This window comes from Drosophila bipectinata, chromosome 3R, assembly GCF_030179905.1.
Source record: "Drosophila bipectinata strain 14024-0381.07 chromosome 3R, DbipHiC1v2, whole genome shotgun sequence".
Taxonomy (NCBI): domain Eukaryota; kingdom Metazoa; phylum Arthropoda; class Insecta; order Diptera; family Drosophilidae; genus Drosophila; species Drosophila bipectinata.
Window position 1 is genome coordinate 27,765,467 of NC_091739.1, and position 12,295 is coordinate 27,777,761.

The 12,295-nt window shown below is 44.7% G+C and overlaps 1 non-coding gene across 1 annotated transcript; it reads right to left on the bottom strand.

The window, feature by feature from the left end:
* Positions 1–6,167: 6,167 nt before the first annotated feature.
* On the bottom strand, positions 6,168–6,239 carry TRNAT-CGU (transfer RNA threonine (anticodon CGU)). Its single transcript has one exon. It is a non-coding gene; the product is annotated as a tRNA-Thr (tRNA).
* Between the last annotated feature and the right edge of the window lie 6,056 nt (positions 6,240–12,295).

Genomic DNA, 12,295 nt, shown 5'->3' on the forward strand with positions numbered 1-12,295 from the left:
AGTTCTGGCTACGAAACAACAAAGCCGTGGCGTAAAACTTCCCAATGCCGTTTGCCGCTGTTTTACGAGCCATTTCCGTTTGGGAGGCTGCTCTTCCTTCCGCCTAGGTGTGAAATTATAAAATTTGTAGCATAATTCTAGGCCACGTTGCGAATACACAGTTCACATGGGTCGCCACGGCACCCCTCCCCATTCTTGTACTCTCATTCGTATTCGCAATCGCAGTTGTATGTAGTTCTAGTTACGATCCCGCGACTCCTGCAAAGTCGGCCAGTTTATGACTCCCGGCAAGTGCACGTCAGGACACGTAGCGCTTTTATTTCGTACTTAGCAGGACATTTTCGTGCACTTGCCCGGAGTGGAATTACTCCCATCAGAGGCCGGAGAACGGTGAATCAAGGACGAACTTGGCTAGCCCACGGATAAGAATGCCCTGAAATTAATAGAACTTTAATTCTTTTTCGACTGTTTTCCGTGTCGAGACCCGCATTGGAGATGTTTCATTCGAAAGCGATTTCCCCAATGAGTTTCCTTAAGCTCATGTGCGATTTGGTTTTAAGGACAAACTGTTGGAAGGATATATTTTTAGTTGCTTTTTTTTTTTGGAGCGATAGGGATCGTAGATGGCCGACCCAGGCCATTAGCAGAATGCTTGACAAATAATTAGGGCAAAAACTATTAAGTTGTCGCACACTCTCCACCACGAGCACACATGACTGATGACGTCCAGTGAAGGATGGAGGCCAGGACTCAAATTGACAGTGCTCAACATGCCAGTCAAGTTGGCGACCAAAGTTCAGGCAAAAACGGCAAAGATTTGTCGCGAACGGCAACTAAAAAAGTTAATTGCAGTTAATGACGACATTAATCACAAGAAAATGAAGCCGGGCGCAGTGACAATAAGCACAAAGCGACAAATGAAGAGCCAACTTGAAGCGTCCGCTGTTAAGGCTTGTGCACTTAGAGAAACATATTATAAGATTACTTTTTAGATGATTTAGATGATTTAGATTCATCTTACCAAAGTAATAGAATTATTTGTTTTGTGCAGTGTCTCGATGCTGACACAGTTCCTGCTGCTGATGCTGCTTGTTGCAAGCAAGTCCAGCAGGCAGGCGTCTATTAACACCGATCCCCGGGACTTGACTCGCAGGACTTGCCCCATCTCCGGCTGGCCACCCAAACGCCGCAGCAAGACAATGGAAAAGTTGCGTCAGCTCCACAGCTCCAGAGCTCCCGAGAGCGCAACAAGCGGCAACAGGAAGTGAGCGCGTAGTAGGAAAAGCAATTTTACTGCGAGTTTCCTCAAGACAAATAAGTCTGCTGGATCAAAAAGGACTTTCAGACATGGCACAATAGAAATGAATTATAAGCGACAGGGACAGGGAGGGAGTCAATGGAGTGGGTGTTGGCGAGAGTGTGGGGTATATGGGTTGGCAGTGTCAGCTATAATAATGAAGTAGCATGACTGATGATGCTGCCTTAGTGCAGCCTGGAAAAAGAACAACTTCGGAGCAAGGTCCATTGCGATTAGGCGGCAATAAAGGCAGCGACAAGCCAGTAAAATGTTTTCCATTGTTTTCCCGTTCTCGCCGCCTTTGTTTTCCCTCCAGCTTTTGTATATTTATAGCTTTTGTGTTTTGCGTTATTTTTTTTTGCCCTCCCTGGCTATATAAAAATCAAAGTGGCTGCTTCGTTTATATAATGAAAATGAGCTCGACAAACGCTTTCATAGTTGGCATTAATTAAGGGAGATTCTTAACGAACTTTCATTGATTGTGGAGACTTTGAGATGTCAGGTATTATCCGGCTATGAGGGAGGAATGCGGGCACCCCACCTGGCCAGGAAAATGAGCTGCACGTCCACGGACACTTGACGCACGACCGCACAATTCCTGTGATGTGCAGCCGATTCTTTCGGCCTCCATCCCCCAGCTGGATCTAGACCGGAGGTGTCAAAACAAAGGAGTCTCCGGAATTTATGCAACATGAGCATCTATAACTTATCCAATTAAAACTCAATAAACGCCGCCTGCCGGAGAGCCTTGGCAAATAGATGAAGATGCCAGCCATGCCAGGAAGGAAGCCAGGCAGTGGCATTTGCCAAGTCCGCAGAGTTCACTGTGAAAAATATTTAAAATCATCTAAATTTACGAGTGCAGGGCTATCTAAATTAAATTTAGTTTTCTGCATGCCTTATCTCGATGAATATGAATAATGGCTTTGCAATTGATTCCAATCACTTGGCATAAAATATATTAATATTCATTTGTTAAATTTTTGTTTCTGTGCTGAAACCGAACTTCGGTTCAATAGCATCCATCCCCTATCTGGCTTAACACAGCGATTACAAGTGCCTTCAGCTTGTAATCCACTTTCGGAAATGCACCGCACACACACAGGGAGCAGGGAGAAGCCCTTCTGAAGGATGTCCTGCCTCCAGGAGCTCCGGGAGTGACAGACACAAATTGAAGATGACAAAATGTCTAAACAAGTGAGTGGGAGTTCAGCTATGCCAGTGTGAATGTGTTAGTCAGTGTGTGTGTGTGTATGGTGAGTGTGGTGGGCGTGGCATCGAGCATATCTAGCGGAATAATCAATAAATTACACACCTGTCTGGCCACAGCAAATTTATATATCTCCCGCATTGGCAGAGTTATGGTCATGACTTGGGGGGAAGGAATGGAAGGAGCCGTGCCGGCAAAAGGAGCTAGATAAGACAGGCAGGAGGAGTGCATAGAAATATTTTTCACAGAGATTCCACCGAACGTCGGCGGCATTCCGCAGGTGCCGTCTCCGCAGGATGCCAAGGAAGAGCGGACCTCCGTTTTGTCCTTTCCCGTTGGATAGCTTCGTCCGAGTCAAAGTCCTTATGCAGGAAGGTGGTAGTGAGAAATCTAGAGGTTTTTGCTTCACTATAAAAATTTAAAAAAATCAGAAGGACTTTTTAGAATTAGATTATGTTAGATGCTTTTTCTAAAATATTTTGCAACAGATATTATGGATTATATTCTGTATATTTTATATATTTTTTTAAGTGCATTTATGAGAACTAAAATTGAGGGTTTTTGGGCAGTGCAGCTATTTCGCTTGAGCCTTAATATTTCACGCTAGCTGGGTTTTCGATTGTGTTTGGCTCGGACTTGCCGTGGGCTTACCTCTGTACTTGTCTGGTAATTGCTCTGCCCGAGGGCTCCTGGAATTTCGAAGGGCCTGTGGGTAGGAGGCAAACGGTCTGCCAGGAGCAGGAGCAGTGCCCGGAGTTCGAGCTGGACTCCAGGCCTCTTGGCACTGAGTGAGTATTTGTGCGTGCCATTCTGACAGGCAGCAATGCGAGGCGGCACTGAATTTTTGATTTATGTGCCTTACTTATGCTTTTACTTAGTTGTCTGCGGCGAGTTCCGTTTCGCTCCTTTTTCACAAGCCGGCCCTTCCGTAATTCCCCACTCCCGGGTATTATGGACGGGCCACCAAATTGATGCTAAGTGCTTGGGTGCGCGTGCAAAATGGGTTGCCAGGAGGAGGCCGATCCGGAGTCGGGAGCCAGGAGTCAAGCTGCTCCCACACGAGACTTTCACACACAATTCGGAGGAGCAGCATACTCTTTAGTTGGACACCGCTCAAATACACTCACACACCCAAACACATTTACGCATATTAAATACCATCCTTGGAGAGTCATCAGCATTCCTCGAGCGGTTTTTATTTCCGTTCTCATTAGTTGCTTTTTACACAAGCGACACTCACACAAGGGCACGCGTAATAGCATTAATGTCTCGTTTACTTCTTCCCAGGACTCTCACTGCAATGGCCATGTGTTAAAGTGTGAGTGGGTGTGGATGTGGATGCGGATGTGGTGGTGTGTGTCTTCTTGTGTCCTATGTCAATGGCAGCCATTTCTATGTTTGCTCACGTATTCAGCTGTTGACATTCCAGTGCACTGAAGAGCTATACCAAAGGACATCGAGCCATCGAGGGGGCAGCGGCCATCGTCCAGGACACTGACCGAGTGAAAAATGAAATGAGAAATAGTCCGCTATAATTTTCAGCATCAACAGGCGATTTTCTATTTGCCGGCGACACAAGGATTTTCATTTAATTCTGTCATAGGATTTAAATGCTTCGCACTCCGACTTTTCTGACTCCCGCGTGTGTGTATGTGCGTGAGTGTGTGTGAGCAGGATAACCCGGAATTGGGAGGTTTTTCGGGCGCTAATCAAATCACGTACTTAGCCAAGTAAAATACATGCGCAAAGACCCAGAAGCACAGGGCCCCGAAATGAAAGGAGCTCAAAAGTACGTCGCACATTCTATATAAGATGCGGTATGCACTGAAAGAAATCTAAGGACTAATGGGTGATTATATCAAACAACAATTAACAGTTAATAAAAGTTTGCTTTAAAAAAGGTTGGATAAAAAAGGACCTATGAAAGAAAAAGTAGTTAAAGCTTTCTTATACCAGGCTAAGAAATAGTCCTTGCCTTTTTTCGGTGCCCTGAGTAGTATGAGGGGCGTGTTTTGAGGCCGTCTCCCAAGGAGGCGCATTAATAGCTTACATCTACGTACCCGGCAGTGGGGTACTGTGTGTGTTTCTATGCCACATGCACACACATGCGGAGGAAACTTTGATGGCACAAAGGCAAATTACGAGCGCATTTAAACTGGGGCGCGAGTGCTACTTAAATAACTCATTTAGGGGCCCCAGCTCCCCAGTAGACCCCTGTAGTGTCAGAGCGAGCGAGAGGTATGAAAACTTGAGAAAGAGACAGGGCCAGAGTCGGCGGAGCATGTGTATGTGGGGACACAAAATCAACAATAAAGTTTGTCATCTCAATTTGCTTATTACCAGCAGGCAGCGACCAAACTTTCTTATTAATGGCGGGCGATTGCAACGTGTCCTTGGAAGTGGCGCGGTCCCTTCTTGCTTGTCCTTGCACCAACTATATCTAGTATATATGCTCTTGTAATAGTTGCATAGTTTATTATAAAAGTATTTTAATGGCAACTTTGGTTTCCATGATAATGTTCTGTTTAAATGTGTGAAATAGTTTTAATCCAGCTTTAAGGTCCTTTCGACTACGATAAGGAATTAATAATATATTTTCCTTCTGCTCAGTACACCGCGAACAAGTTTTAATTTTAAGAGGTGGCTCCCTCCCTGACCAAGACGAGCTCGATTCGAGGGGTGTAATGCGGCCAATCCCCTGCAAAGAACCACAAAATGGCATCGCGAGTGGCGGTGAGGTGTGTCCTGTGGCACATCCTTCTCGTGTCGCTGCCATGTCTTGCGGTTAGCTGCACGTCGCAAATTGCACAATCCATAATTAGTGTCTGTCATGGCGACCCCACATAGTCGGCCAGCCTCAATGCCCCGTCTTCTTGATTCGCAGGGGCTCTCCTATCCTCATCCTCTCACCGTTCCGGCCATCGTTCGCATCCTTCGCGGAGGCGCGGCTGAGCTGCACTTGAGTGGCTTGGCAGCTGCTCTAATTGCAAGTAAATATTTTATGCGGCAAGCTAGTTTTAATTGCCAGCTGAAATAAATACGGAATCATTATAAAATTATTTAAAATGTGTACAACATCAAGGGGACGAAGGATGGCGGACGGTGGATGGCGCATGGCCTGGCCCACATTTGTAGTGGCAGCAAGTTTTAATGATGCCCCCTCCGCCATGGCAGCCTCCACCATTTCAGATCCACTTTCACATGCACTCGCACTCGCACTGCTCGTTTCTGGGCCGGATAAATGCAAAAATCACGCAAATTATCGAAACATGCGCAAGCACACTCCAACTCCTGGCGACTTTGCCGCATAAATCTTGCCAAAGTCAAAAAACATAAAAAACTTTGCCAGCAAATCCAGCCAAGAAAAAATATTCTATAAATCTTGAGGTGGAGAGTCCAGGCGAAAAGACGAACTTTCCTCTGCCGCAAATTGCAAAACTTCAACATTATCGTATGAAGTGCGAACATGGCGCAATCGATTGGAAATTGCTGCAGCAGCCAGTTAAGGCCAGTTTTGAATCACCAGAGCAATCAACCCATCCAGCTTGCCCCCAAAAAAATAAAGCCTTCAATGGGGCTGAAAATATGCAAAAAAAAATAAAAACTATTGGGGCAAAATGAGAAAAAAGCGGGATCACAATTTTGTTCACAGACCACAGTTGCCCCCTGTGAGGGTTGAACTCACGGCCTTTGGTTTACGAGACCAACGCTCTACCACTGAGCTAAAGGGGCAGTTAACAGCGGGGCGACAAATGCCTAACAGAAATGTTAGCATTCTGATACGATCGTTGCGAAATAATCGTATAAGAATATTCGCACGAGGTGGCAACGCTGACAAACGTTAGATGGCAAGCCGAACAGCCGGTTCTGATAAGAAACCAATTGTAATAAAAGCCTTGTTCAGCAGTGTGTTTGCTATTCGCTAACTAGAGTTCTTAATGGTTCTGTGTATAATTGGTTTTTATGAAAATTTGAAACTAAAAACATGTTAAAGAGTTTAAAATTTTAAAGAGCTTCCATTTAAATATTTTTGTTTCATCAAAATATTTCAAATTGTAAACATTTAATGGTATTTAATTAGAAGTATCAACGAATTTTGTAATATGTTGTTATCGTTGCTTATAAGCTTAGTTTACTAATAATGTGATATAATGTGCCAATTTGATTTATTATTTATGGCCTAATTGGGGCTACTACAAACCAATTGCATTAATTAATGGTGGTTTTTTTCGTCGCCTGAATCGCGAATTAAATCTGTATGACAGCTTCTAAAAATTATTGAAATATATAATCCATATTTATATTATAATTTATAGTTTATTAATGAATTTGTTTGTTTTTGTTTTTTAATAGTATGAACTTTGATATAAAGCTTCACTTAATGGTTTCAAAAATGCCATATTTAGCATTTTGAATCAAAATATTTCCTTGAAACTATTGACATATTTATCCTTTATGTATTTTCAAATTAACCAATAATTTATTTTCCTGTATCCGATTTCTAGTATGTTCTCTAATGTCGAGAAAGCATGTCGTACATCGTACATTTTAATGGGATTTCGGGCAATCGGCCTAATTACGGAACGCATCTACCGATATCGATGTCACGTCATCTTCTTGGCCAAATGAGGCGTGTCTGGAAGCTATTGACTTTCATTACCCTCCTTAGCCAGCCAGGACTCCGTAGTCCGGACTGCAATGTCTTATTCATTGTTTTTCCAGATCAAGAAGAGTGGCGCGCGGCTTTGAAAGAAATTATGGCGGGCAGCGCAAAGTTTTTTCGCAAACTGCCAAATGCAATTTACTTGATAGGATCAAAATCTTTGGAAGCACCCCGCCGCTTCTATCTCAGACTCTGACTTTGGCCTGTCATCGCTCTTTCTCTTTCCCCCGTCTCGTTTTATGTCTCTTTCCCGCACTTTCTCCTCCTTCCCTGTCTAGCTGCATGTAAAGCGACTTGCTGGCTGGGGGAATTTTACGATTTAAATGCGATTTACGGCGCTAATTCGTTGTGGCAATGGCAGCCAGAGCAAGTCGAGTCATTCCTCGCCAGGCAATCGAATGGATGGGCCAGGACTTCGCCCGGGCCAGAATCCTCTTACTCTTCCTCTTGCTCTTGCTCTTCCCGGTGTCTGGCTGCCTTATAAACCATAGCATACTTTTCAGCATCATTTGATTCCAGGCGCATTTATCATAATGGCGGTGGCAAACGTCGGCGGCTCCACAACCGCAGCCGCATCGGCAGTCGCACAATGGCAGCAAATGCAATTTTACGCTGAAAAGTTCCCAATCTGATTTGAATGCCGGTTCGAGCGGGTCAATTATTTGTTTGGGTATTAGTTCAATTACCGCAGATCCGAATGCACAGAACAAATGTGGGCTGGCAGAGGAATCGGGGTGATTCGGGGTATAATACGATATTGAGCCCCCACTCATTGATAGCCATTTTGCGAGAAGCTTCTCATATTGTTCGCTTATTTCGTATATTTTTTGTTTGAAATTAAATACAAATTGAAAAACAATACATTCAAGGATTCATTAATGAATTAGTTCAAGTGTTTACTAGGGCTTTTTGGTGCGGATTTAAATAGTTTCAATATATGAAAAATAATTATTTATTAATTACTTTTGAATAAGAAAATACGTTTACTATACAATTTCATATAAATCTACATGTTTGAGTTCTAATTATAAATTATTCCCATATATGTTGAAATAAAATACATAAAGTATATTTATGCAAGCGCCAACACTTTCAGTTCATGGAAGACAATTTAAATTCCTAAGATTTTCGACTCCTCCAAATTGATTTCCATTGTACGGCGCACGCCATTGTGCGGCAGTAGGGTCCTCATTTTCCATTCTTCTTGTAAGCCAGCCAGCCTTTCTTCCTGCCATCCTTCCACTTGCCATCTTTGGCCCGTTTCTTTCTTCCGCTGTTCCCTCTGTCCCGGTCTGATAATCTTTTTGATTTTCCAACTATTTCTAATGCGATTGCTGCCGTGCATTATGGCCCGGCCAACAATTGGTTTTGTGTTGCTCCTCGTCGCACTCGTTGTCATCATCTTATGCCACCTTATTGGGTTTCTGCTGTCTTGGCTTTGACTTTCGATCCAGCTCCTGCCCGTCCTCTAGCTAGAAACTCGTCCTGCTGCTATCTGCGGTCCTCGAGTGCACTCGTCGGTGCTTGAGCCCCTCATCTGTGTACTCTGCTGCCACTAACAGAGGCAAAGCCACACTCGGAGCCTCAGTCTCAGTCGCAGATTCAGGTTCAGTCTCAGTCCCAGCCGATGGCATTGTCAATGGCAATGCAAGCCTGCTTATAATGGTAGGCAAATTTCGTTATCAGCCAGGCCGCACTGCTTTTAATGTGAGTGTCTTCCGACATTCCCGACGAGCTAAGCTACGGTGCCACTGCACAGCCAAAAATTGGAAGGACTTTAATTTGAAAATGCTTTGCGTCCTTATAAGGTAATTTATATGAACTACTAGCGATTTATTTTCTATTCCTTTAATGCAAATTTAATAAAATATATGTATTTCTAGATAGTTTCTCCTTGTGCAGCAACCAATTTAACGCGGATTGGAGTGTGCGATTATTCAAGACTAATGGCTTGATAAATGTGATTTTGAAATTGAGCTGGTGCAGAGCATTTAATTGAATAAGCACGATGTCAGCCATCAGCAGGCATGTATCGCCAAGGAAACAAGGCCAGAACAGCAGCAGAGCCGACTAATTGGCAACTAATTGAGAGCGTGTTAATATAAACTCCCATCGAAACTCAAGGCGCTTTCGGATATTAGGAATTGTTACCTAAACAAGGCAAAAGCGAAGGTCAAACTGGGAAACGGAACAGGGAAAGGAGGCTCCTGCTTGATTTATGGCCGCGACTTTGTGGTTGTATTTTTGTGGCTGACAGCAAACTAAGTGCGAATCATTTAGGAACTGGCCGAGAATTGAACCACCAACTGGCAACCGGCAACCGCCAACTGCCGACTACCAACTGGCGGAGGCAAGTCAAGGCGAACTTTTAATAATAATTTGCAAATAAATTACAGGCGAGTTGGCGGCCATTAGGGGGAAGCAATTGCTGTATTGCCTTGTTGTTGCTGTTGCTGTAGCCTCTGTACATTAAGAACTCATTGGCATAAATTGCAATTTAATGTCTGCCCGTCGTGGCCTCCGCAACATCATCTTGCCGCCGCCGCCGCCACCATCGTCGCACCAGCTGTATTCATTTTAAATTTGCCCGCCACCATTGCCAAATAGTTGAAGCGTATTTATTGCTTGCGTATTCGTTGCCTCGGATCCTTGCCCCTCGAATTCTTTCCATGCCTTTGATGCGCATTGCCGTTGCCACAATGGCCACAATTCACAAGGAGCAAGAGCCATAGCCAGAGATGGAGCGGATCCGCTATCTGCTGAATGTTGCCTCCGCCCTGGCTGCCTGGCTGCATTACGCATACGCCCCATTGGCGCTACAGCAAACGCTGGCATTTTATAGCTTCGCACTTGTGTGTTTATGGATTCGCACCTTAATTTGCCTGTTGTCTGATTTTCCCGACCCGATGTTTCCCCCTCCGGCCATCCCGCACTGAATTAATGTGCTTATATTTCAGGAAAATTGCTAGCTCCCGGATCGCTGGATCGCCGGATGTTTCATTCCTTTCGCCCGCCCGTTTATGCGTCCGTGTTCGTTCGCCTTTCAGTTTGTCATTTATTTGTTTGTGCCCCTGTTTAAATTCCCTTTGATTGTTCTGCGAGCACTTTAATTAAAGTGCCGGTCCGAGTTAATTACGCCGGCAATGAACAAACGGAGCAGACCGGGACGGAGTGGACCGAAGAAAATATTTCCGCTCGTTAATATGGCTGTGAGTCTGAGGAAAAATTTGTTAAATTCAATGGCGGCGAGTGCATAAAAGTGGCAGCCAGCCAAGTGCAAGTGGGGTAATGAGCGAGTGTCCTGCATCTTAACACCCCCTTTTTTTTTTATTATTTTGCGCTACGCCCCTTGTTGCAGCCTCCTTGCCCCATAATTGTGTATGCAATTGTAAACGCTGAATTAAACAAGCGTCATTAAAATGTAATTAATTGTAATTTACGTTCACGTTTCGCTGCCCGCACGTTGCAAGGTGTTGTCGGGTCTTCTTTCTTCGCTTTTTCTCTTTTGCGCCCTTTTATTTTTTCTTGCTTATTTTATTTTCCAAGATCAGTGCACAGTGCGTGCAATAAAAATTCTGACACCCGTCTGGGTGTCTACCCATACACTCGGACGGTCTTAATGACTTTTTCATGGCTTTCATGCTCTTTTAAAGCCCGAGTATCCCGGTTGTGATTCCTCTTCCGGTTCGTAGGAATCGCAAGTTCCCTCAGAATGGGTAACCATTTGGCATCTGGCCTTATGCTAATTAATTGAATTGCAATCGATATGAAAAGTTAATTTACATCTGTACTGGTTAATTTGATTAAGGCCACCGCTGGGCCCACGCACGAATCAATTGCGTAATTTATGGCCCAATATAGTGGCAAACACGGCGAAACAACAGCGACCGCAACCAGAAAAAAATTGAATAAATATTGCGAAAATATTGTTATGGTACCATGATGCGTATGCGCAATCAATTGAGCGGCAAAACACTTTCCGAACTCAATTATAATCGTTGCCGCCGTCAGAACGGATGAAATCAAATGGTATGGTATGGCATGGCTTGGAGCAGGATGTGGCAGGACTGACGGGCAGAGCTTAATGAGTGCCACAGTCTTGGAAATTGATGCGAAAACATTTGCATTTGCATAAATAGCGAGCAGCAGGCAAACAAAATAATTAAAAGGGTCTATGGGATCGGGTTCGAGAGGGTTTTCGGGGTGACCTCAAGAAAAATGGCGCGTTTACATGCAAATTATGCCAACTCCGAGGGACTGGCAATAAAATGCGCTATGTGCAATGGAGTAATCCATGGGGACGGGGACGGGGCCTGTGCCGTAGCCGGAGTCAGCGGCTGCATAAATATTTACATGTGGCAGCCCTGCTGCTGACATACCGGGGCAGCATTTGCATATTTTAATTATAAGTGCAGCAGTGGAGCAGCACCAGTAGGAACCAGTTGGAAGGAGTAACTGCACCAGCAACATCAGCAGTGAAGCAACAGCAGCACATTTGTCATTTTCATAACCAAAGTACGGGGCTCCGCCCGGAGACGCCATCGGGTGGCTGCCTTACATTCTTAGCCATAGTTCAATGAGCAGAGCAATGTCCCTTTGCCTTTGCAAGGACCTTCGATGCCAGGATACTTCGCCCACACACACTCGCCTCCCCGCTTATATATACGGTCGCATTTATCTCTGTTGCGACTTTGATGGCTTTCAGTACGGGGAATTTGTGCTGGCAGGAGCTGCCCGAATCCGAGAGCCAGCAGTGCTATGGGAAATCCTTGCGGCAGGGTATACGGGCATCGTCCTGGCGAAAAGGGGATAATCCAGTGCAGTTTCCACTTTCTATTTAATTTCGCTATACGCTTGCAGCTGCTGGCGCAACTTCACTCCTGCTGCTTGGCTTGAAGGATAACGCGTGCAATGACATGGAGGGTGTGCAGCAGGACTCCAAGGAGTAAGGAGTAAGCTGTAAGGAGCGGTCTTCGTGCTTGTAGCTGTATTAGTTTCATTTTGAGCTGTTACCCCCGCCATTTATTTAGATTTCGTTCTATTTGCTTGCGGGCGCAGTTTTTCCCCGCTTCGGATTTAATTGACTGTGTCTAAGTTGCCAACATCCAGCAATCCACTTTGGCAT